General features: G+C 37.7%; 1 protein-coding gene across 3 annotated transcripts in view; it reads left to right on the top strand.

Annotated features, from left to right (window-relative positions):
• The window catches only part of TRHR (thyrotropin releasing hormone receptor), a 130938-nt gene that overhangs the window by 31915 nt on the left and 71790 nt on the right, over positions 1-27233 (top strand). Inside the window, exon 1 of one of the 3 annotated variants that reach the window (XM_082364410.1) lies at positions 7776-7819. The exons of 1 other annotated variant lie outside the window; for it this stretch is intronic. The gene's annotated coding sequence lies outside the window, so the exon portion shown is untranslated. Of the gene's footprint in view, positions 1-7775; positions 7820-25340; positions 25397-27233 lie in introns of those variants that run through there. One more of the 3 variants, XM_082364409.1, reaches the window with a different exon arrangement.

Below are 27233 nucleotides of genomic sequence, written 5' to 3'. Positions count from 1 at the left end.
TCCTAAATGTTACCTGACCTATTAGGGTAGACTTGAAGATGTGGGGAAAGGCAGATCTATCCATCCATCCACTCTATAACTCACCCTTCCACGTATCCATCACAGACAAGGTGATGAGAATTCCTCTCCTGATTTCCACTTCTCTCAGCCTTCATGTTTTTGGACTTCTTCCCTGTTTTTCAGATTCCGAAGATATTTTTAACCACTTGCCCCTGTACTAGACAAGTTTATACTATGAGGGAGGTTGTGAAAGGGAGCAAAGATGTGGTTTCTTCCAGGCTCTGTCTTTTCTAGGACTATCTCTGGACCTCTCATAGAAGATAACTAATGTCAAAAGAAAATATTGAAAAAACAGAAGTGTTTCAACTACCTGGTTTTAAATAACTCAGAAGGATTGCAATTCAACCATATTACAGGATAAGCTAGTGTTGCAATATTTACTTGAAAGCCTGGATCACATACACATGTAAATGTGAATTCAGTCCCACGATTGTCCCTACCATTAAGGGTTCCTTTTAGAGCACTGGTGTTGCCCATTAAGAAAATCCCGTTCATAAGGAGGAAGGTGGTAACTCAAAATGTATCTGTTAAAAAAATATTTTGGACCAATTTTACTACGTTAATTCTTTCTTCCAGATTACAGTAATATACCAAATTGAACTCCATAGTCAATGTTTCCACACTCAAAGAACTGATTTGGATCCATTAGCTGTATTCTAACCTTTTAGCTATATAATTTCTCAACTGGATCATAGGTGGGTGCCTAAATACTCCTTCAGGTCTAATGAATGTTCTTTTAGACCATTCTTAAATGCAACTGGTTTCCATACATTTAGACTAATACCTCAAAAACTAGAGAGTAAAAATAATGAATGCTGAGAATCGGATTCTTAAAAAAGAACTTGAAAGTCCATGCTAGGTTATTTTAGGTGTATGTGCTGGTAACAGAGAAGAGGGTACAGAGGGCTATTGGGCATGCAAGCCTTCCTAGAATGGAGTTTATTAAGCCACATTCATGACTATTAAAGTTACGGTGACAGGGTTTATTGATGGGACCTCTTTAGAAATACTGTGTGTGAAACTGTGCAGTCTATTTAGCAAAATCTCATAGAATATTCTTAAAGATGAGATAAAGACTGAATCTGAAGAAAAAGTACAGTTGGTATAGCAACTGTGATGAAAATATGAACACTGAAGCTTTTCTCTCAATCTCTCAACTCAGGTGCATTTAACCACAGGCCATGTTTTCCCAGGATAATTTCCTACTAGGTCCCAGAGGGGCAGCCTTGCAGCATTTAGTTATCATTGCTTCAAACACTTCATCAAATGTAGAGAGACAAGATTTGATCATTTAAAACCATATATATTTGGTTGTAGTATTATATATAATTGTATTATATAATTTTTTATATATGTATATATATATACACACACAAACACTAAAGATATATATATATTCATATATATATATATATATATATATATATATAATAAAGCAAGCTTATCTGTCAAAATATCTCTGCTTTATTTTGATTTTTCACCAGAACATACTATCTGAACCATACATATATCAATATGACTTTGCTTCTGTTCTACTAGAGAAGGGTACTCTTGAGCCAAACCTCCAGTACATAAAATGAACCCTGCTTTAATTCTCCCCAGATCCTCACAAAAAGAGCCTTCCTTTAAACAGGCTGATCTATTTCATGAAGTCAAATTTTCCAAAGAACTGTGGTCAGTACTTTACAACCAGTGTTTTGTTTTATCTTCACAAAAATCCATTAAGTATCATGCCATTCAAAAATGTTGAAAGTATGGCACAGAGAGATCTAAATAGTTTGTATCAAGAAATAAAGGGTGGAGTTTATTAACTGAACATTAAAAGTAAACCATGTACTTTTAACCATGAAGCTGTAACGACTTCTTAGAAGAAGTTTAGACTGTGTGTGAGAAGCTGTGAAGCCCCTTGAACATCTCCACAGGGAAATGCAAGAACAGCAGCTAAGACTGCAGCACAAGAAGAAAATTCTTTAGAGGTGCTTCTGGTTGGGTAACCAGATGTTAGATGTGACTTTTCTTGTGGTCTTGGAACGCTGGCCAACCTCCAGACGCCATGAGCAATAAGCACCTGATCATCTAGGCATGACCTGCCGAGAGACTCTGACTCCAATTTTGTGATGCTGAGCCAGGGCTCATCTCCAGGGTATATAAAGGGGAATCGTGTGATAAAGTTGGTTTAAAGAGCAATGGAGATGATTTCCTTAGAGGAGAGTTGTGAGATTGTTGCCAGACTTCACTGCCACTGCCCTTCTCAAGCCGTATGAGGGTGATTTCAAAGGAGCCACTCTAAGACTTAGCAACAGATCTCCAGAAAAATCAAAGTCTGAAGGTGGGAGGCTGGCCAGAGATACACAGTCTGCAGTAAAATGAGCTTCCCTTGGTGCTGTCTACACTTCCCTAACAATGTGACTGATGTGGACCCTAGGACAGGAGCAGGGCTTGAATATCCTGTAAACTCCCAGGGGGATATGTTGATCCCAGGTACAATACAGAGCAGCCAGCCTGTGGAGGAATTGCCTACATCAAGAGAACTGCTGGGGAGACCCCCAGAGGAGGAGAACACGTCCAAATACTCACAGAAGCACCAAGCAAGAAAGAATGATTAGGTAGCTGACATCCTGGAAGGCATAAGTGATGGATGAAAGTATACTTATCCAAAGCTCCCTCTCCTTTTCTCCTCCGTGCTGCAGCCCTTCCCTTCCCTTCCAGCCTTTGATACAGAATTATGAATGAGAGCAAAAGGCAACCAGGCAGTCTTGGGAAAAGGTGGAGAAGCAGCTAACCATGCCCTCTCCTCCAATGCAGGTCACTAGCCAGAGTTGAGCCCAACAGGTGGGTTGACATGGAGTGTAGAAGTTTTAAATGGAAGGAAGGTTTGAAATTCTAACATTAGGTTAGATTGGACAGTTTATTATCTCAAAAATTAAGACTCTTCATGTTACACTTTAGAACTAGCATGGAAGCCATGGAACCTATTTAAATTTCCTTCAAGAGCAGGAGAAAAACAAGCCAATAGAGTAGGTTTGCAGATGCAGTGGTATGGAAGAAGGAAACTGATACAATGCACCATCTAAAAATGATAGCTTATTTTAGAAACTGACTAGAATTAGAGCAAATCCTTAGTCAATCCTTTTTATACCAAGACCCCAGTTCTGCTCTTGGTCACCTGACCAGTTCCACCACCACTAGATTTGGTTCTTGACTTTGCCTTGCTCCTTCCCTTGTATTCTATATTCCTTTATATATCCCTGAGTTCCAGATTTGGTTTCTTGGCTCACTGTCTGTCCTTGCACACACCCGCTACCCCCACCCCGATGCCTCTGCTGCCTGCTTCCATTCATTTCAGGGTTTAAGGTGAAATCCAAAATCAAATCTATTATTCCCATTATTGACCCATATTTGGGGGTGAGTTGAGTTCCTGGTCTCAACTCCTTCAATTTTCCTCTGTCCCAGAGAATGCATTAATTGGACTGTTCCCAGCCATGATCAGACAAATGGCATTCAAGTAATAAATACAAACTGGCCAAATCAGCACAATAACCTGCTCAACCTCCCATCAATGAGGGATATGTATAATTCCTTAAGAATCATTTTCTAATACATTTTCCCACTTGGTTTTCTTATTAGTGTATTATTTCATTATTCTATGAGAAGAGTTCCCTGTGCACCTTTAGATAAACAAATATTTACCACTCACTTAGCCCCTGCAGTAGGCTAATACTTTTTATATAATCAATTCTAATCCTCACCATACCATCTTGTTCAAGTAGGTATTATTTTATCTTCCATGCAGATAAGGACATTAGCTCACAGAGTTTTAATGACTGGCCCAAGAATGATGCAATTAGAACTCAACTCCATATTTTTCTGCTCCAGAAAGAACTAGAATTTGGCAAAATCATGATTTAGAAATAATGTGTAACAGATGTTGGGAGGATCATAGTCAAGTTCCAAAAGGCATATTTAGGGATTCATGAAGAATACTTCAAAATATTAACTGAGGAATGAGATGGATAAAGACAGACAGAGGGAGAGAGCTTGGCTTTGGCTAAGATCCCAGCAGTAGAAACTGCCAGACACTATAAATTAAAGCCAACACTTGGACTTGTCCCTGACTGTAGACAAATAACTATGTGGAGCAGCACCAGAGAGATGGAGTCCACTTAACTTGATGCCTGTGTTGTTCTCCTGGCACCAGTTGGAACTTCAAGATTCATTCTCTAACAGAGCATAGCAGGGTACACAGTCAAAGGCGCCCACTCCAAGTTCAAACTGAGTGCTTCTAAGTGATAGATGAAGGGAGCTTTGAAGGCAGATGAGAAGCAGGGCTTTGCTTTCTTCTCACAGGCTTCTTGCTATTTCAACCATGTGATTGCACTCCACTTCGGAGCCTAGCTGGGGAGAACCATACTGGTCATTGTACGTTAACAGAGAATTTCATAGAATACATGAACCTTCTCAGTGTTACATGTGATGTTTCTCTATGGTACCCACAGTGGGTGTTCACTAAGAGTAACATTTTCTGCTCCAGCTGCAATTATGAGAGAGTGTGGTGTGGGCAGGAAAGGACATTCAGAAGTCCAGCGATAAATTTGCAAGTTGTTTCAATGGCTACCAAACATTTGTGGTCCTGGATATAAATCCTGCAACAACAAATCTGTTTACCCATGATCTTTATAATCAATGACAGTTGTAACTCAGTACTGTATTTCAGATATTAATTCAAAAAGTATTAATAAGGCACATGAGCCATGCACTAGGTACAGAAATGAACAAAATAGACACAAATCTTGAACTTCACCATCGGCTTTCTGGCTACCAAATAAAATTCAGCAGAATACTAGTCCACTATAGATTTTGCTTGGTAATAATATTAATAGTAAAATTTACAATTACATTTGAGCAACACAATAAAATAGTACTGGATCATAGCCCAAAGTATAAAATAAATATCCATAGTCTATGTTGATATAAATAAATGATTGAATAAATAAATAAGTGGGGGTGAGTGGACAAATCTCCCATGAAGAAGAATTCCAAATAAATTATGTCAATACTCCACCCTCAAGGACATGGAACATAACACCCAACTGCTTAAGTATGGGCTGCTCATAGTGACTTCCTTCCAAAGAACACAGTATGGAAAGGGGATAAAAAGGAGTAACTTTACAGTGGCAAAACCTGACAAACACTACATCAGCCAGGTGGTCGAGGTTAACTCCAACAGGGGTGAGTCGTGTTGATAGTATGTACCCTTGATATGAGGTGACGAAGATGACACTTTACCTCTTCAGTCTTCCTCCCCAAAACACATAACCGCAATCTAATTATAACAAATCCCAAATGAGGGACATTCTGCAAAATACTCACCCAGTCCTTCCTAAAGCTGTCAAGGTCATCAAAAATAAGCAAAGTCTGAGGACTGTCACAGTCAAAAGGAGCCTAAAGAGTCATAATGGCTAAATGTTATGCAGTACCATGGGGTGAGATCCTAGAACAAGGAGCAAGAAAAAGGACATTACATAACAACTAAGAAAATATTAATAAAATGCGGACTTTAGTTAATAATAATGTATTGGCTCATTAATTGTAATAAATGTACCATACCTGTGTAAGATTTAAGAATAGAAGAAACTGGGTGGAGGTATATGAGAACTCTATGTACTATCTTCACAGTTGTTTTTAGTAAATCTAAAACTAGTCTAAAATAAGTAGTTTATTTAAAAAATAATAATTACTTTTAACTCTCTTTATAGTTTCCAAGTTACTTTCATACTCATTAACTTACTTTAACTTCATCAATCAATGAAGAATGGATCCCTCCATTGTGCCAAGTACTCTTCTAGACACACAGAAACACAGTCCCTAATCCAAAGAGTGTATAATCTAGCATTGAATGTGGATAGGAGGATTGGCCTGGCTAGTGTTTAAAATGCCCATTTTACAGGGAACTCTAAACAGTGGCTTAGAGATGCTGAGATCTGCCAAAACTACATAGCTTTTAAGGGTCAGAGCAAGAGCTCAATAGTAGGTGTTACAACTACAAATGTATTTCTTTCCCCATTAAAATAAATTTATAACTGGGGGGAATACTGTTTTACCTGAGAGGCTCCATCATAACATGGATTTCCAAGACCATGTTAGCAAGGGTACCAGTTGGTAAAAGTAAGTTTTTTATTTTGTGTCATTGTCCCCTGGGGAGTTGAGTATGCTCTCTCAGGTTCAGACTTTGTACAGTTCTTTTCACTGAAACTTCTTAATTGACGTGAAACAAAAAGACTTGAATTTAGTACCATACTGTATGGTCTGTGTATCTCAATCCTTTCATCAAATGACATTTCTATCGAGTTGAATTCAGATATGCTCTGGAATTCATTTACTTCAAAAGTCCAAGCGCTTAACTTCCAAGTGTTTGCTTTCAATGATGGAAGAGCAGCATAACATAATGGAAATACCACTGGATTGGAATTAGAAGACATAGATTCAAATTCCAGCTCTAACATTGGCTAGTTTCATTATTTTGATCAAGTTAATATCCTTTCTCAGTAATAATTTCTTCCATCTATAAAATGGGAATAATATCATTTACTTAGAGGTGTTTAAAGTATTAAATAAATGTATGTGTGTGACTTTCCAAGTACAAAACCTGATACAAAGTAGGGGTTCAATAAGCCTTAGTACTGGAAACTTGCTAGGGAATGAGTTGCATGATCCAGGGTGAGGGAGGGAAGAAACACAAGAGGAATGGGATAAAGATAAGAAGTCTACATTATAGAATTGTCCAGAAGAAATGCTCATCAGACATGTAGAACACAAATATGTTTTCCCTCCTCCTGCCCAACCTGAGACCTCCTACTATGTCACAAAAACGGGCTAACAGGATAATTTGAATTGGCACGGATCTCTTGACAAGTGTTGGGATTCTCTGAACACTTGAGGCCCAGAAGATAATCCAAAGTGCTTGAATATATTTCTGTCAAAACAAGAGCGAGTAATTTCTTACTTATGCCTGACATCTTGGCAAATTGCATAATCCAATGTGCTAATCTAGAGGATGAGCCTTTTGAATAATAACTCTTGTTCTCATGACAGTTCAATGCAACTACATCCAAAAGTAGTATCAGAAGGTTGTATAAGTGCTTCCATTAAGTTAAATGTAATTAAATCCCAGACTTTCTACATTATAAATGGTGTTTCTTGATGTTCCTTAAAACTAAAATATACAAAGAAAATAAAATCCCATGTACCTGGTCTTGTGGTGAAGGCCCCTAAACATTGTCTCTGCAGCCTCCAGCTTCTCCTCCCATCTTCTTCACTGTGAGGGAGATGGTCAGCAATGGGAGATGACTTGAAGGGCATCCCTCTCCTTGAAGAGGATGGGAAAGAGGGCCTCCAAAGGCCTTTTTCTTGCCTGTGATTCCCTGATCCCTGGCACTTTTCCCTTTAATACATTCTTCTGACCTTTAGCATCTGCTGCATAATGTTTGGACTCTGAAATTTTACTACCCATTTTTCTGTTTGGAAGTTGCTGCATTTAGTTTAAATGTTGAATTTATTTTCTGTATGCAAGTTCTAGAGCTCTAGGCCATGAACATTTTCAAAGTAAATCATCTCGATAATAAAGTTGCATAATTTCCATTGTAGGTAATGATCTGTGTGGCTCAGGGCTGCCAAGTTGAGGCCCAGATCAACCTCCGGAACTGTTTTGAAGGCCTAATATGTACAGTGGCATTACTGGTACTGATCCCAGCCATATGAGGTCAGTGTTTCAATTTTCCTTGTCAGCAGCTTCATTGGCAGGACAAAGTATACAAGGTTTGCCAAAGCTAACATATCAGGTAGCTGGGCCTCCAAACAGATGTGTTCCCATTTCCTGTTATTCTCCCTTTGTCTTGCATTGGCAATTTCTATATGTGTACCAAGCCAAATTGTGATACTTACTTGGATGTGCTCAAAACCCATTGTAGTCCTTGGCCATATGTGACTGAATTTGAGAGTGGAATCTGGCCCATAGTTTGAAGTGGCTGGAAAAATTTAAGGCTCCTTATCCTATGGCTGAATTATCAGTTTAATCTTTTCTAGTGTTATCAGGGAAGCTGAGAGCTGCAGGGGGAAAGGTAGTGGAAATGAGCATTACCTGAACTACCTAAAGTTTTGCAAAGTCCTAGATTCATGATAGCTAAAGTTTTAGTCTGTGCACCAGCTAAATGGCTGCATCAAAATTACCTGATATGGTTGCTAACAACACTGATTTCCTGACCCTGCAGCAAACCTACAGAATCAGATTCTCCAGGGGTGGGACCCTGGAATCTGTACATTATTTAACCTTTAGATTATCAGCCAGATTTAGGATTCGCTGAGAAGGTTCTCTTTAACCCAAAGCATTCCTAAGATGTCTAAACCTGGCTTAGGTTATCACTGATCTGGATCTTTCCCAGGGCTCAGTTTTGATCTATAGCAGGGTTATAGCACCACAGTAGATCTTTACATCTTCCCAGTTTGTCCCAGGACTAGTGTCAACTCCTGGAGAAGACAAAGGGCTAAATGGGAAATGGAACAACTCATTACTGAGCACCTGTTACCTACCAGGTTCTATTTGAGGGTTTTCCACGTGTAACACGGGAAAATATCATTTGTGATTTATAATTCTCTCCTACTTTCTGAAGAAGATACACCCCAGCGACTGGAGAGTCCCTTGTATACAGAAAAAAAGAAAAAAAAAAAAAAACAATGCATGGGGGACAGATGTTTGAAGGGAATAGAAAAAAGTTAAATTGAACTGCATGAGAAGGAGTGAAAGGGAGTGAGATGGGAGCATCAGATCCAGGATGGGAGAGACCGTAGCCTGGAGAGTTAGGCCCCGGAGGATAAGAGGAGAGAGAGAGATCTGAGACTGAGAACTGGTCTATGTATAATTAGAATATAGACCAAGCTCCTCTAACAAGAAGACCTCAAATTATAATGGCTTAAATGAGGTGGTTTGTTTTGCTAGCACTTAATAGTTCAGGGATGAATAGTTGTAGTTTCTAAGGTGGTTTGGGTTGTCAGTATTCTTTAGGTCACAGGAAATAGGAAAGAGAGTCCAAGACAAGCAGCTTTAACTCTGAGAAGATGACCCAGGTATTGTACATATCATTGCTGTTCATACCCCACGGTCCTGGCTTGGTTACTTAGTCACACCTGGATGCAAGTGAGGCCAAAATTATGCAATCTCTAGCTGGGCAGCTATGTTCTCAGCTAAAAGTTGGAGGCTTCTGTTGCTAAAAGGAAGAAGGGATGTATGGATATAATGTTACAGTTAGCAGTCTCTACCCACTCAGCGAAAGATAACTAGTAACTGCGAGTTTTGGAGCGACATGCTACATCCTGTACCACATGAATGCCCACCTCAACTGTACCCCCAAATCTTTAGTAAAATACACATTGTTCACTAACATTTGGAGTGGTTTCTCTCTAGTGAATGTAAAGAGTGAAGTTTTGCTTCACAGTTGGCACACTGGTGAAAACAAGATTCCACCCAGGGAGAGAGACAAATGAGTTGCACACATATCATCTTGAATGGTCTACACAACAGCTCCATCAAGAAGCTATCACCACCTCTTTATCAGAAGAGAAAATAGAGGCTCAAAATGTAAAAAAAAGCAACTGGCAGCCCCACACCTAGGAAGCGGCAAAGTCAGGATTCCACAGCTGCATGCCTGATTCCAAAGCCCCCGCACCACAGCATTGTGTGCTCATTCTGTTTGCTCCAGACTCTACCTCCTGAGGAAAGGCAGGAAGCCTCACTGGGCCCAAGGGTGCGGATTATTTCACTCTGCTCCTTTGTACATCTAATCTCCCTTTTCGTTTTCCACGAAAACAAAAGAATTAAGAATTAAGAATCCATTAATTAAGAATTAAGAATCCATTAATTCTTACCTTTGTTGAATGTAGTGCTTCCAAAACTTTTTTGACCACAGAAGTCTTAAGAGAAAAAAAATACTGTTAATATCCTACCCCTCACTCCCAACCTACCATATGTTTTTTATTTAATGATCAAGGGATCTTTTTAAAGCATAAATCAAATTATGTCACACACACACACACACACACACACACACACACACACACACACACTCACTCAAATATCTCCAGTGGCTTCACATCAGCTCAGCATGGAAATCAGAGCTCTGACCAAGGTCCACAAAGTCCTACACAATCTGGTCTCTCGCCTCCGTTAACATCTGCTTCACATATGCCTCCCTGGGCCACACTGACCACCTTGTCTCTGGAATATGTCAGCCACTCTTGTGCCTTAGGACCCTTCCCATTGCTATTCTTCTGCCTGCGCTGTTCTTCCCCAGATATTTCTATGCCTTTCACATTCACCCTGTTCTGATTGCTACTCAGGTATCACTTTCTCAGAAAGTTTTTACCTTTCTATTAATATATAAAACATCGCATCTAAAACAATAAGCTCCTTCTCTGTCCTTCAGACTCTTATCTTATTTTTTTCATAGTACTATTCACTACATGAAAATGTAGAATTATTTATTTGCTTATTTCACCTCTGCCCTACTAGATGTGAGCATAGATCTTTTCTGTTTTGTTTGCATCTTTATCCCCCATAACTATCCCTGACACATAGCAGGTGCTCAATAAATAAAGACTGAATGAATGAGTATCCCATCAGATCAGAATCTAATGGAATACATTCAGGAATTGTTGGTTCTCATAATGCAAAACAACCGATAGATTTGATTAAGTCAAACGACCAACTAAATTCAAACAAGCAAGAAAAGAAGAATTCATAAAACTAGTTATTTAGTTAATAAAAACCAATCCAGAAAAAAATCTTTTGGCTGATCTTTTTTGCTATGTGAAGAACTGTTTCACAAAAAGAGCTTTAATCTCTTTTTGCTGAGATAGATGAGGTTCTAATTCCTTAGAGGATTTGTTTTCCTGCTTTTTTTATAGCTGGGAATTTTTCTGCTCACAAAACCTACCTAAAGTCTGTGAATTACAAGCTGCCTTGATCTCCACTGGAGAATATTCAAAGATTCCAAGACCTTCAGTAAGGAAAGATGCTAAGTACTCTTCTGGCAACCAAAATCTACTAAGTAGGTAAAATGTTGAATTTTGTTACGTTGTTATTTAAGAGGTCTTGCATCAAGAAATCAGTGGTACAATTTCACATGATTTGAATTATGATTCCAACGATCTTATTGTGAACTCAGAGTTCAACTATTATAACCCTTGAAAAATCAGAGAAAAGCAATTTTAAAAAGATGTGTTTCCTTGAATATGCCACAAATTGAGAATGGAGTATTATTCACAGCCATCATCAACACAGTAGGAAATAATTACCTTAACTTCAAAAGTGTCACTCACCATCACTGAAAAATTACCTGCTTAAAAGACAAAATAAAGAAACCAGCATTGACAGTTACTACTAAATTCCTCCCCCAGAAAGCTCTAATTTCTAGCTGCCACTAAAAAAGAAAAATGATTACCATACTCTCTTTCTTGCTTGGTAATAGTTTAGAAGTTGGTTTTTCAGACAGCTTAGGAAAAATTTGATGAAAAGCCTCATTTTTCATAATTATGTGAACTGTACATAGTGAGCAGAAAAGAGGAAACATCTTTTATGTGTGAGAATGTCATCAGCAGCAGAAGCCTAGGTATGGATGAATGACTTGGATGGATTTGAATCCCAATTAGTCTAAGGACAGGAGAATAAAAAGGTTAAAAGGGAACAGAATAAAGCAACAAGATGCTAATTTGAAAGTTTCAAATGAGACACAGAAAAAGGCTATAAAATAACAATGGCTTACAATGGGCCAGGCTCTGTTCTAAGAACTTTTTATATTTTAAAACTCATGATAAAGACATGAGGCAGGAACTTCTATAAACCCCATTCTTTAGGTGAGGAAACTGAGGCACAAAATGGCCATGTAACTTGTTCAATGTCTCACAGCTATTGTCATGGGTCTCAAATTCCAATTTAAACTCAGGCATTCTGGTTTAGAGTGCAGGCCAAAAATGTTGCATAAAATACTGAGATAGCTCTAGAGACTGACCATATGCAGAGATTTGCAGGAAACAGCCAGCCAAAAGCTGGCTTTACAACACTAAAAACAAATTCTTATTTACAAAAGGGTGATGAAAGAGAGTGCAGGTGAGAGAGAGGATTTTGTGAGGAAGTTTCTTTGGCAAAATCCATGTTTTGAGCCCCAGCCCCTCTTCCTTCAATAAGATTGATGGGTGGCTCCAGCCCCCTCAAAACAAGTCTAGGGATTGAGAGACGGGTGGGGAGAGGGGTTCAACAAGAACACTCAGAGAGCCATTGTTATCAGGGACACAGTGGACTGAGACTGACGTTTGTCTCTAGAAATCTGGAAGGCAGCAGAAATAGGCCCAGGACCTGCTTTGATAGTAGGACAAAGGCAAGTTTCTGCAGCTTATTGAAAGTTACTATACTCCTCTCTTAAGGTGGGTGAAAGAATGTGTGATTTTTTTTTTCTGTGAAACAGAATGGAGACAGAATTGACCTGGAAAATATATAAATCTGTGTCTGTTTTGTTCATGCTGTTTTCCTAGTACTTAGAATAGTGCTTGTCCTAGTGGCTAGGGCAGATGGTTCAATGAGTATTTACTAATTTTATAAATTATTATTATTTTATTATAAAATATTATTATTTTATAAATTGTCATGATGAAAGAGGAAGAGAGAATGAGAAGGAAGGGAATGGTCCATTTTGACATCCTAACCTTCCTTGCCCTTTCCTGTGGTTGAAGACCCAGATTTTCTTTTAGAAATCTATCCCTCTTCCATGACTTGCAGTGTTCCTTGATGTTTCACTTAGGGAGGTAAGGATAGATGTGTGACCCAAATTAAGCAAGTCAGACTCTGGTTACTGGTATTAGGATTGTTAAAATAAAATATTGCATGGGGCAAACTAAAAATTATTGGTTGTTCATCTGAAATTCAAATTTAACTTTGTGTGCAGTGTTTTTATTTGCTAAGTCTGGCAACCCTACCAGTAATTTAAGTCATGGTTACTTGGCACAGATAGAAGCCTGATGGAGTCCAGCTACTCCAGTATCCATTAGTTTTTGCCTCCAAGATTCCCTAGCACTACCCAGGCTCTGTCCGGCCTCAAATCTGGTTATTTAGTTATTCCTCCAATTCTTTGTCTATCCCTACGCTTATAGCCTTCCAATATATTTAATTTTTTCCTTACCTTTTTTTGTATCAGATATCTAAAGTTGTTTTTTATAGTTTGCAGCAAAAAATCCTGGTTGAAATATCACCAGATATCACCAGCAGAGACACATTGGTGGTCCCATGCTGGAAACAGCCAGGTTTTTTGGCCCCCAAAGAATCTTTAAACTGAATTTATTGCCACTAGGATCTAAAATAGGAATGTTTATATTAAAAAAATGGAGACTTCTGGCTTCTCCAAAACCTCCAGTCTGGCAATATGGGGCTGCAATCCTACATGGTAACAACTGTCTGGATTGGACTAGTTGTTCCCCTTAACAGAGCATGTGCTTATTTATTTATATTATCTGTCAGGCCCTGAGGGTATTTGAGTATGTGATCCATGATATTTATAGTGCCCTCATGTTTCCTGGTTTTTTATTGCTTGCCTGATTCAGTTCAGTTTAACTCAGTAAATCTTTTTTTTTTTAACTTTTGGGTTTATTTATTTATTTATTTATGGCTGTGTTGGGTCTTCGTTTCTGTGCGAGGGCTTTCTCTAGTTGCGGCAAGCGGGGGCTACTCTTCATCGCGGTGCGCCGGCCTCTCACTATCGCAGCCTCTCTTGTTGCGGAGAACAGGCTCCAGACGCGCAGGCTCAGTAATTGTGGCTCATGGGCCTAGTTGCTCCGCGGCATGTGGGATTTTGCCAGACCAGGGCTCGAACCCGTGTCCCCTGCATTGGCAGGCAGACTCTCAACCACTGTGCCCCAGGGAAGCCCATGACACATAGTGCTCAACACATACCTATTTAATTAATAAATAAGATTTGTTATGTATTTAGAAATATATATTTTTGTAGTTCCACTTGCATAGCTTTTTAAAATGCAACCAATTCCAATAATCTTTATCAAGCAAATAAAATTAGTATGACTGAATGGTTTAAATGCAGACCATAAGCATTCCTTCTTGTTGATATTTAAAAGAAAATTTGGTATTGAAATCACAGGCTTACTTTAGAGAAGACAGAGGATCAGTTGCAGAATTATTTTAATCTTTTTGTATGATGTAGGGATCCAAGCAACTAATATAACTAAATCTTTCTCTTCAAATTGTAAAATATATCAAGTGGTAAGCTGAGAGTTATTTTGTTGTGTTATTTATAGGGTATTTCAAGGAGAGAACCAAATAGACATAATAGCACTTTAGGGAAATAACCTACCCACTTACTTCCCAATTACCTATCTATTTATACCCAATCTTGTTCCAGAAAAGATTGAATGTGGCTTGCAAAGTTACATAAAATACTTAGCACAGATAAAAGCAGAGCAAAAGGAATAAACAGAGGACATAAAATGCAACCAGGAAGAATACTAAAATGCAAAATGTACATCATGAAGACTCATGATTGCCACAACTGAGTCATAAATGTGGCCCTGAGCATTCTGTCAAGTTCATGGGAAAATGGAAACCTGATCAGTTCCTCAATGCACAGGGTTCATAACTTAGAAACAGCAATTTATCAGGATGAGTACAATGATTATCGTCCTAAGATCAGACAGGATGTGTTCAATAATGTTCTTATATATTCCTTCAGTGTAGGATGTACTGATGATCGCAGTAGAGAACAATTTAATAAAAGCAGTTCTACAAAGAGGGAATACTTCCTCGTGACTTGCCTCTCCTTATGTACCTACTTGCCATAATAGGCATGAGTAGCTAAGAATTACAGTGTACACAGCATGCAGTTGCTGGAACAGTCTCTTGTATAGAATATTCCTATTTATTTTTGTTTCCAAATTATCATTTCATTTTTCACACGATATGTTTCTAATCATCAAGAACAGAAATAAAATATACTCCTGTATCTTTAACAGTGTCGTTCAAGAAAGAACCACCAATAATTTTAATTTATAGGCTTTTATGTTTGCTGCTGTTTAAAGAAAATTATGGTCTTTACCATTTAAAAACTCAGAAATATTCTATTTCCTTTCTATTTGTATCAAGTCTGTGGAGTTCAGCACTGCATCAGCCACAGAATTTAAAATATCCTATTGTTACTTTAATTATTTATGACAAAAAAGCATAAAGGTTACATTGTTTGACAAAGTCATGATGACTAAGCAAATAACAGAGTTTTTTAAAAGGGAAAATGTTAAATTTTGCTTTTTGACAGATAATTGTTTCACCTTATAAAAGTAAGGTTAAAAAGAAAATAGTTTTTAAATCAACCATTGGGAGGGGGATGGAAATTTTAAATTCCAATTTAACAAGCATTTGTTGTGCAATGGCTATGTGCTAAGCACTGTACTAAAGGTTTTCACACATGTATAGCACAGTAAGTATCCTAGCGGCAACCCTGTGATGTGGGTGCTATCACTTGTATTTTATAGATAAAAAGCTGAGGCTCTAATGCTAAGGTCAGTAAACTTTTTCTAAAATGGGACAGAGATTAGTTACTTTAGAGATTGTGGGCCATTAAGTCTGTGTCACAACTACTCAGCTCTGCTGCCATAATGTGAAAGCAGCCATAGACAATACTTAAACTAATGGGCGTGGCTGTGTTCCAGTAAAACTGTGTCCCCAAAACAGATGGCAGGTCCTTGAACCATAGTTTGCACACTGAAAACATTAGTAACTTGCTCTTAAAGTCACTAGCAACTTGCCCAAGATCATTTAGCTAATATGTAAGGAAATTTGGAATAAAATTCAGATTTTCTGCTTTGAAGCTCAATATTCTTTTTACTCTCCTATAACTTCTTCAGTACCTAGACACCCATTGTAAAATAATTAGTTATTTGTGGACAACGTTAATTCAGTTATTTTTAATCTAGCCAAAATAATACCCCAGCAAACTTATTAGAAAAGTATTTTTAAATATTAAATCAATAAATATATATATATTTTTGTGTAGGATTAAGAGCAGATTAAACAGTGCAGAAGAAAAAAATCAGTGAACTTGAAAATATAATAATACAACCTTCCAAAATGAGGCAGAGAAAGAAAAACAGTAATGAAAAACAAACAGATGCATAGGACAACATCAAGTAGTCTAACACATTGTAATTGAAGTCGCAGAAAAAGAAGAGAAAGAAGGTGAGACAAAAACATTTGTCTAAGAAATAATAACCAAAAATTTTTATAGATGTGTTACAATTATAAACCTATATTTCCAAGAAACTCAATAAATCCCAAGGAGTGTATGCATAAAGAAAACATGGTAATAAGTAGAAAATCTTAAAAACAGCCAGAGGAAAAAATGATATATACAGAGGAAGGAAGATAAGAATTACAACAAACTTCTCATCAGGAACTATCCAAGACAGAAGAAAATTTAGTGACATCCTTAAAATACAAAATTCTTTCAACCTAGAATTCTCTCTAGTTTATTCTAGGTAGAATGAACTTGCAACCTAGAATTCTTTACCCAGCAGAAATTTATTTCAGAAATTAACTGGAAATAAAGACCCTTTTTTAGACAAGCCAAAATGAAGAGAATTCCTTGCTTGCAAACCCATAGTAAAAAAAAAAAAATTTAAGGAAAAAAATTTGTGGGGTGCTGTTAAAGCTGTGCTTAGAGGGAAATTTAGAGCATCGAATGTTAAATTTTATCAAGTAGGAATGGTCTAAAGTCAATGATCTGTGATCTATTCCACATTGAGAAATAGAAAAAAAGAGCAAATTAAACTCAAATCAAGAACAAGAAGGAAAATTATAAAGATAAGAATAGAAATCAATGAAATAGAAAACAGAAAAGTTAATACAGAATATCAGTAAAACCAAAAGCTGATTGTTGGTTGAGAACAATAAGGTGGATAGACCTCTAGACCACAAATATGGGAGCTAGATATTTTTGTCCTCTTGTCACAAATGAAGAAACCGAGTCTCAGACTGAAGAATTAATGTTCTTGTGGTCATTTACCCATTAAGTGATGGGGTCTTAACTCAAACCCAAGTCTGAGTCTGAATTCCATTTTATTTTCAATAAGTCAGCAATAAATAAGTAGATTATGTACTACGGGGTGGTATGGACAGACAAGTTTTCCCTCCTATTTTCCCTCACACTTAAATGAATGACCAAGCACTAAAAATGAAAGTGAAATACTTTTAGTATCTGAAGTTAGACACACTAGCATGGATTACTCTTTATCAGAGAGTAACAGTATTAGTCCATTTCCAGAGTCAGGGCATATGGTGGTACAATGGAGGACTCCGGTCAGCACTGTTCACACTATGGGCTATGTGAATGGTTGCCCTGCAGTTGTGCAGCAGGTCACCTTCACAGCCATACCTGGTGGCTGCTCTGGTTCATTCATTAATTAAACAAATATTTATTGAGTGTCTGGTATGTGCTAAGCTCTGGGCTAGGTTCTGAGGACACAGAGATTAGTAGGGGTCTTAAAGTTTAGTGGGGAAAATGGGCAAAGGGACAGAAAATGGCAATACATTATAGTGAGAGCAGAATAAAATGGTAACTCTTAGGAGAGACTTCTAACTCAGAGAGTAGATGAATATCTGGGATTTGGCTCTATTCTCTCTCCGACTTTGGCTTTTTACTCCTCAACATCAACCCAGGGTTTCTGCTCCACAAAAGTTTTAGTGCACTGATGGTCAAGGCAGGAATGGCTCCTTTTCAGGAAGGTGATGGTGGACTCTTAGAATTATTGGCTCATTATAGAGCTCTTAGGTAAATTAATCTATGAGGTAAATTAATCTATAAGGCTAACAGATGCAGGTTTCTTTTTAATGTGAAAATTATTAGGCTAACAGACTCTCCCCATTAGGGGCAAAGCTGAGAAGAAACACGGGAAGGGAATGGGATGGAGAAATCTCCTGCCAGAGCTGTAAATCCCCTGAAGGGAGGAGCCATGAGAGTCTTGTTCAGGGCTATAACTGCCTCCCTCCCACACCCAGCATACACACTGGTGCTGGATTGTATGTGAACATCAGATAAGTGAATGAATGACTGAATGATAGAGGCATAAAAGTATTAGCCTGGGAATGTGGACATTTCAGGGATGGGAAAGACTATTCTAAGCAGAGAGAATAGCATATGCAAAAGTATATGCAAAAGAAAAAAAAGGACAAGAGAGTAAGATGAGTTCCAGGAACTGATAATAGCCCAGTCTAGCAAGACTTGAGAATAAGGGGATTAATAAGGAATGAAAGCTAGAGATGACACTGAGTCAAAACACTGGTCAATTTGATCCTTTGACCTCATGAACTTGTTGAATAAATTGTTTCCCTTTCCATAGACTGGGTTAGCATTCTCTAGCGTGTCATAATATCTAGTTAATAAAACATTAAACCACCTTCTATATCTCATTTTAGCTTTTGGGGGTATCACAATAAACAGGTGTACCATTTTGAATATAAGCAAATATAATTATTTGAAACATATTACATATTCTAAGTTTTTCCCAACTTAGTAACTTTGTCTGAGTTGTCATGGTTGGGAAGCTCATAAAATCATTCTGTAATTAAAAATATTGTTAATCAGTCTGAAAATTAACATTTTTTTTCTTGTGCTTGCAGCGAAAGCTTCTGAGAGCTTCATTTCAATTAGATATGTCCAATTATAATAAATGCCTTTAATGAAGATGTAAAAGGACAGGAATAAAAGTAAAAAAACAGGAACACTGAAGAGATAGTTCTAAAGGGCAACCATTATTCACTTTCTTGTAGTTGACCTCAGAATTTACCATCTCCCTTAAAAAAAGGAAATCGGAATTATATATAATGTATTAGTAACAATTGTACTTTGGGAGTTTTTCCAGGTAGTTCAGATAAATGGGAAAACAAGTGTATATGAGGTCATGCATTTCCATCTGAATACTTAAGGGTAATAATACTAATTTTAAAGTACACTAGAAAAAAAGGGTTAATCCTTCCCCATTGCCCTTATGTCCCTGTTGCCTTATTCAGGTGTACTTGTGAAAAACTTGCAAGAAGATAAATTGTCAAGGCCAACATTTATTCATTTTAATCTATGAGCACATATTTTAACTGTAAGACATTTTTAAATTTCTCAGCCTAAATCCTTAATTACCAGGACATTAACTCTGCCAGATCTGGGTTTGTGTGACACACATGTGAGAATATTTCCTGACTAGCTCTTAAGAAGCAATTAAAAATCAGGGTGTCTGGCTGAACTTGTAATCACACAAGTAGCATTAGATAGAATCAAAGTCTATTTGAAACCTATAAGCACATTTTCTTTTAGCAAATTAGCATATGTCCAAGGATGGAACAGCACATTCTAAGTGCAGAGTCAGGGGAAACTTTGACAAACTTGTCCGTACTAATAATACTAATCAGTTTTGCTCTATTTTTGGCCATAAGAAAGTCTAGAATTTTTAGGGAACTTCACAAGAGGTCTATGGAATGAATATATGCCTAGTATCTATTAGATTTTTTAGTTCCATGATTTAGTTTAACTCTCAAACCTCTTTGAGTTAGATAGGTTGGTTTTACCATCTTCATTTTGCTGGTAAAGGAAATGAGGGTGAAAAACTTGACTAATGACAACCAGGAGCAACCAGAATTTGAATTCAAGTCTATCTAACTCCAAAGCCTCTGCTTTGTCTTACATATCCACAAAGTGCCAGTCCTATATAAGTTTTTTAAAACATGAAGTTAGTGGCTTGGAATATGTAGTCACTTTACTCCGAGTGCTCATACATCAGTAGTTTTCTTTCCTTCAGTATAAAGGGGATACTTCATTGTCACAGGGAAATAGTCTGAAATAACCCATTTCTGTAGAAAAGTCTATGTAAAGTATTCTGAACAGAAGAGACCCAGAATTAATATATTTTTTTCTGTTTATGAATGTTTGCATTTAAATATCACTCTATAGAAAAAAATTTACACCTATGGCTCTTAATATAATCACAAAGGCAGAGAACATTTTCTCCCCTTCATCTCGAATATCAAACATCATCTTGAATATCATACCTTTCTACAGGAATGTAGCTATTGCTATAATAAATTAACCACTAATCCCCTCCCTTATTCCAATTATTGAAAATCTACCTCAACAAAATTCCATTTAAAAAAGAATAAAGTACAGAATGAACTGCAGATTTCCTCAGGAAAACTGGGGTGGGGGGTAGAACTGCCACGTGGATTTGACGTTTCCTTTTCTTCTAATCTCATTTAGGTATTCTAAAAACACAAGAGTTAGGGAAGCTCAGAGAATGCCACCCAAGGGAAGATTCTGCTTAATGAGAACAAAAGAAGGGAAGAATAATGCCTCTAAGATTCCCATTAATAAGGCACCAGTCTATTGGCACCAATATATTACTTCCCAAACTCCATCTCTAACCCTCCAATAACACCTCCTCCGTGTGGCTCTTCCCAACTACTTTACTTCCTACATATTTGGAAATGATTTCAAAGGGAGAGCTATAAATAAACAGAAGTACCCCACTTTCTGCCACACCCTTAACTGGATGCAGCATAGAGGTTAAACACACGGACTCTGGAAACTTTTGGCTCGGTTTTTGTCTTCCTGTTTTGCTACGGTCTTGGGTATGTTGCATATGCCTCAGTCCCCCATATATAAAATGGGGATAAGAACAGTACCTCAGTCCCCCATATATAAAATGGGGATAAGAACAGTATCTCCTTCACAGAGTTGTGCTGAGGATTAAACGTAAAACATTTATAGCAATGCCTGGAACAAGAGTAGGTTTTCAATCAGTGTTAGCTATTGTTAATATTTTGAAGAAGTTGTAAGTTTAATTCTCCAACTTCACACCAATATAATTATAAAAATTCCATTTATACTTTCAATTTAATTGTGAAAAACAGTGTTTTTGTTCCAGACTTCATCAGACTCTCACTAAATAGTCAGGGGAAAATATCCAATCTGTCTCTGAACAATATTTCAAACCTCACTGGTCACTAACCTCCCTCTACTCAAAGTTTTTCCGTGCTTCTACAATTTATGATTATGTGTTTCTAATGAGTCAAAAGACGAGCATTCACACTTTGCCACATTTATTTCCTCCAGCTTTTAATGTGAATAATATTCTCATTTATTTATTAATTCACTTTTAGTCACAACCCACTGAATGGCATGCTAATCTTTCCATGGCTTTTTTTCCCCCATAAATACACATGGCCATTAAAATCAACAACTGTTGTTTTGGTTTCTTTTGAATTATATAAACAATTAGATTTACAGAAGGTAACCCAGTAGTCCCAGTTTTTTGGAGACTTTCTAGATTTAAGCACTGAAAGTCCCATGTCCAGAGAACTCCTTGATCCCAGACAAACTGGGACAGTTGGTATTTCTACATCATTCATATTGAACAAATGTATTGCAGTTGTCTTTAAAATATTCCAAACCATTAGAAAATGAAGTGCAGTGAAAATGGCATTGGATTTTAGACTCAGAGTTGCAGGTTTCAGATAACATCCTGTTTTGCCTTCCACTCTCTGTGATTTCAGCAAGTCAGTCAAACATTCAAGGTTGTCATTTATAAAATGAAATTGGAACATTGGTCTTCATTACACTAGGGCTGTTGTGAAGGTCAAATGTAGTAATGGTCATGAAGACAATCTTGATGAAGAAAGTTTTACATATGTTATCTTTTCTGATATTAAAATTTAGTACTAAATGGTGCTCCTATGAATTCATGATGGTTACTAAAATTTAGAAGTTAAAAGGAAGTGTTACACATGAAGTTTTTGTTCTTTTGTACAGATATTTCATATCCAACGATATCTGTAAGCAACTCTATTTTATGTTTAGTCAATAGTAAGAATTCACATCTCTTCTGGTATTCTAATACTCTGTCATGAGAGTCCCAAGACCCTCCTTTTAACGTTTGTAGTACAAATATCTTCTCAGTTCAAAAAGGATAAGTTAGGAGAGATCATTTTAAGTACTGCTCTCGCCAGTGAGCATTTCACAGATACTTATAAAGATGTTTTTCTAGGATGACCATTTTTCCGTAAACTGGATGATATGCTGGTATGCAACAAGCTTCTGAAAACAGATTTCTGACCGTCCCTTTATGAGTTGTATGACTTTGAGCCAGTTGTGTAGCCTCACTCTGCCTATACCCTGCATCTGTAAAATGGGAGTAATAACAACACCTCCTACCTAGGATTGTTATGAGGACCACATGGTTGGATACAGGAGAAGAGTGTAGAACAATACCTGCCACAGTGCAAGTATTCTCAAAAGTATTTTACCATTCTTATGACTTTCAGCCAATCACAGCACTAGGCACTAAGAACAAGCTATTGAATAAAGGTGGTTACTGCCCTCAAGGAGCGGTATGTGAGTATTATAAATGCTTTAGGGGAGGCGATCCAGGATCATGGTGTCAAGCAAAGCTATCCTAGAGAATACTATGCTTAGTCTCTCCCTTTAACTCAGGAAAAGGGCCCAATCTAAGCTTAGTAGACTCTCCTATTGAAAACCTTAATCCCAAATCATTTCCAGGTTTTAAATGTGTTTAGTCTTCAATAATTTCTCTCCCCAATTTGAACATCAGGACTTTTGACATTTCAAGTACATACCAGGGTCAATGAAAGTAGCTTCTGTCTCTATCTCAGGGCCTTCTGTTTTGAATATTTGAGTTACTAATTTGATTCCTCAGTGCTCCAAACCAAAAGATTCTTTGTTTTCATCCTAACCTTTTCATAGCTTGTTTTCTTCAAGGAAATGTTGCCAGAACATCAATATTTTCTCCATTAGAAAGCTGAAGAATTGGTTTCCACATAAGTCAGTAAAAATGTGACTGTAATTGAGGATGTCTCACTCAGACAGTTAAGCGGACAATATCCTTTGTCATCATCTGTGGTCATGGTGACAGTTTGGGACAGAACCCCCCACCTCTACCCAGTCTCTTCTGTCACTGCTTTCCCACCCTCTCCTCAGTCCCTCACTAATCCTTCAGTGAGAGTCAACTTTCAGCACACAAGGGGGATGATCAGTGACTTTCTGCTCTGTACAGTTATTGAAAGTGTAATTATTATTATAATATCTCCTGCTGAAATGAAGCCCATCATATCTCATTTGGTTTTATTAATTGCTAAACATTTTCTTTAATTCTCTTAACAACATGGCACCTACTACTCAGTTTTCTTCATTGGAAAAATAAGAGTCTTAAAGATGGTAATTAGATCTTTTCACTTTCTTCTACCTTGTATATTTATTTATTCAGGGCAAATGGGGATGACTTCTGAGGGGTGTGCAGTGGCTGCAGGGAAGCTTGCAAGGCAGGTGCAACGCTTGGTGCCCATGTCCAGTCTCACACAGCTGTTCCATTAGCCCCAGCAGTCCATCATTCAGCTGAGCCCCACCACCAGCCAGGCTGCCTTCCTGATTCCCTGCGTGGTCCAGTCCAGGTACCGGCAGAAGCATCATCCAAGAAGCAGAAGATCATGAAGTTACACAGGCTTGGAACTGGGTCCCTCCAAACAAAAGTGACTCAATCAGTCGGTTTTCATCTTGTTTAAATTTCTCGTTAGGGCCCTTCAGAGATCCGGGTTCGGCAATGTACCCTGGGTTTATGTTATGGAGGGTCTCACGTTCCTCCCTATGCCCATATACACTCTTCCTTGCCACATTCCAGACTGCTTTATCATGTTTAGTTCTCCTAATTCATGAAGTTTTTTTCTTTTACTATCTTACCAATAGGAGGACTGCTTCTTTATTTTGTTTAAACTCCTCATATTCTGGAGGCCAGGATTCAAATCCCATTACTCTGTCTGCCCTTAGATATCAAGAGTAATCAGTTACTGAGTTCTAATGATTCCTATTCCATGGATTTTTATCACACCTTCCCCCTTCTTTTTTTATTTTTTTAATTGAAATATAGTTACTGTACAATATTATATAAGTTATAGGTATATAATATAGTGATTAGCAATTTTTAAAGGTTATACTCCATTTATAGTTATTATAAAATATTGGCTATATTCCCATGTTGTACAATACATCCTTGTAGCTTATTTTCTACCTAATAGTTTGTACCTCTTACTCCCATAGCCCTATCTTGCCCCGCCCTCCTTCCCTCTCCCCGACAGTCACCACTAGTTTGTTCTTTATATCTGCGGGTCTGCTTCCTTTTTGTAATATTCACTAGTTTGTTGTATTTTTTAGATTCCATATATATATATTTTATCTTCATGCCACAATTCTAATAAGGCCAACAACAATAACTATAGTTTATGAAAGGTCTACTGTGGGTCAGATACTTTACCCACATTATCTCTAAATCCTTTCCACTTCCCACCATGCAATGAAGGGCTTATTACCTCTACTTGGTTTTTCTGTCTCACTTATTATGATATGACATATGCATATTTAATTAATTTATTTACATGTTTATTGGTTACCTCAACCAACTCGAATGTAAGCTCCATGAGGACAAGGATATTTGTTAGGTTCATTGCTGTATCACTAGTTCCTAGAACAGGTACCAGGTTGGCAAGGACCAAATCTGTTGCCTATTATTTTCATTTAGAACATAGCAAAGTGTCTGGCATTTATGTGTCACCCAATAAATATTTGTTGAATTAATTAATGAGATCAAGAATGACATACAAGACTCCTTTTCTGCTTCTGCCTAGTTATATTTTATTTTTGGCATTTCATCCCTAATTGGTCCACCTTTCATTTATTTATTCCTCTTAAATTTCAAACTGTTTTGGAAATGTGCTGATACTAATGATTTTGATATCATTGCATCAGTCAAGCTTCAATCAGTTAAACAGAACCACTAGAGGAACCCAAAATATGAAGGGATTTGTCACAGGGATTTGACCTTCTACAATTGTGGGAGCTGGTTCAGTGATCTTTGTAAGGTTATTGTCTTTGCATCTGATGTTAGAGCTTGAAGTTCACTCATTAGCCAGTCAGGAAGAGAAGACGGAGATAAAGTGGGAGACAGCCAGAAAGAGCTGGAATCCATAAACACATCCTGGAATCCACGAAGAAGAACTGAAACCTGTGTCATTTCCTGTTGCTTCTGACCTTGATGGTGTGGGTATCTGCAGAAATCTAGGCCTTTCATCATGGAATTAAACACACATACCTGGTCCAGGATTCAGAGGCACTGAAAGAGGATCCAAAGGAAGGGGGAGTAGTTGCAGGCCTGGCTGCTGCTTCAAGGTGATGAGGTGAACTAGCAGGTATGTGACACGTTGTATAAGTTACAAAATGGCTATGGCTTCACTTCTGCCCTCACATATCCTACAAGGTTCTTTCTTGTGGCCGACCCTGTCTGGAAATATACAGAAAAGGGAATCTGAGAAATGTAGCTCATCCTGGCCAAGTTGACACATTACGAAACTGCCTCTGATATCTTCCAATAAGTTGGTCATGACAACTTGTTGCATTCCTATTTTGTCAGTTATTAACAATCCCACCCTAATTTAGACTAGAAACTTGAGGAACAATGTTTCCTTCTTTTATAAAGGTACTGATAGTATTACTGAATTCCCATTAACTTCTTGCTGTTCCATGCCACTTAAAATGTAACTGGATATTCATTTAACTTCTCTGTTGGTTAGAAATGCATTTGTCTGCAAATTTGAACCCAAACAAACAAATAAATAAAGTCATGCCTTAAATAAAGTAAAAATTTATTTCTTTCTCACAAAAAAAAGTAGGAAGTCTAGAGCTGGTCTGTCCATGATCATCAGAAACCCAGGCTTTTTCTTTCAGTAAGTCTTAGCATCTTCAAAGTTAGTTTATGATCCATGAAGCCTGCTAGATCTCCAACCATCACACTTACTTTCCAGGAAAAAATAAAATTCAAAGAGCTTACTTCCCAGATCCCTCATAGCTTTCTTGAAGCTTTCCTAGAACTTCTGAAAAGGAATTTCCACTTGTATCTCAGAGCTTCAAGAGAAGGTGAGAATTATAGCCCAGAGCTGAGTACGTTGCTCAAGGCAAAATGAATATTGGGAAGCAAACAGCAGTATCTGCCACAATTTCTAAGAAGAAATACTCCTTACACAAGTCATACTAGCCAAGACATTGCTTTCTTCCCTAGGGATGAGAATATTATCAAATATAATGGTGGGCTTTAAAGCAGTTATTTTGTGGGAGGTGACTTCATTTAACATTGTCCACAAATACTTTTGAAGTACTACACGTACAATATGGGTGTTACAAAGAAAGTCCTCAAACTCTTAAGCTGAAGCAGTGGAGATAATACCGAGTCATATGCATGAAATGTTAACTACTTGAAAACTGTGCAGAGTGCTAGAGCTCAGGGGGACCGTGGGCACCCAGCGGCCTTAGGAACTGGACACTGATTCAAACAGGGCTGTGGATGGGCTGGCACACTGAGATCCACGTGAAACCATCATGATATGAACCAGGTTGTGGAGAGTACAGGGGTTCATTAAATGCCAGTGGGCATTTTTCCAGTTGAGAGAAAGAAGGGGCCCTGAGAAGAAAAATTTAGTAAGAATTCTGAGGACCAGCAGAAGAGGAGGAAGCTATGCAGACTTGACTTTGGCCACAGCATTAGTGTCTATTTAATATCACTGCATGTAAACCTGAATTGCCCACCTACTAAGGATAGTTATTCATCCACCCGATCAAAAACACTTCGTCAAAACACTTTTTGTCTTCATAATTAAGAATGGTACGCCAGACAAAGCATAACCTTAATGAAAGCAATATAATCTTCTGTCTTTGCTTTTACTGCCTTCCCCCTCAAGCATTTTAAAAAGAGAGAGAGAGAAAGTTGATTTGTCAAAATTTGCTCGTCATTTAGCCCTTCTGATTCCTATATATGACATGTGACTACAGTGTAGTGAGACTAACGTCTCACAAATGTGGTGACATTTATGCAACCCAGGGAATGTCACACCTCCTTCAAAGTGTCGTGGGGAAGAAGGCAGTTATGGTGGCTGCTATAGTTCCAAACATGGGAGCTCATGTTTTAGAATTCAACAGAGTCTGTGGCATTTTTTTGTTCCTTGTTTTTGTGGGGTTTTTTGCCACTCTCGTGTG

The sequence above is a fragment of the Balaenoptera borealis genome, assembly GCF_965194805.1.
Source record: "Balaenoptera borealis genome assembly, chromosome: 17".
NCBI classification, from domain to species: domain Eukaryota; kingdom Metazoa; phylum Chordata; class Mammalia; order Artiodactyla; family Balaenopteridae; genus Balaenoptera; species Balaenoptera borealis.
The sequence above is the reverse complement of the archived record's forward strand: the minus strand, read 5'-3'. Positions and strand labels throughout refer to the sequence as shown.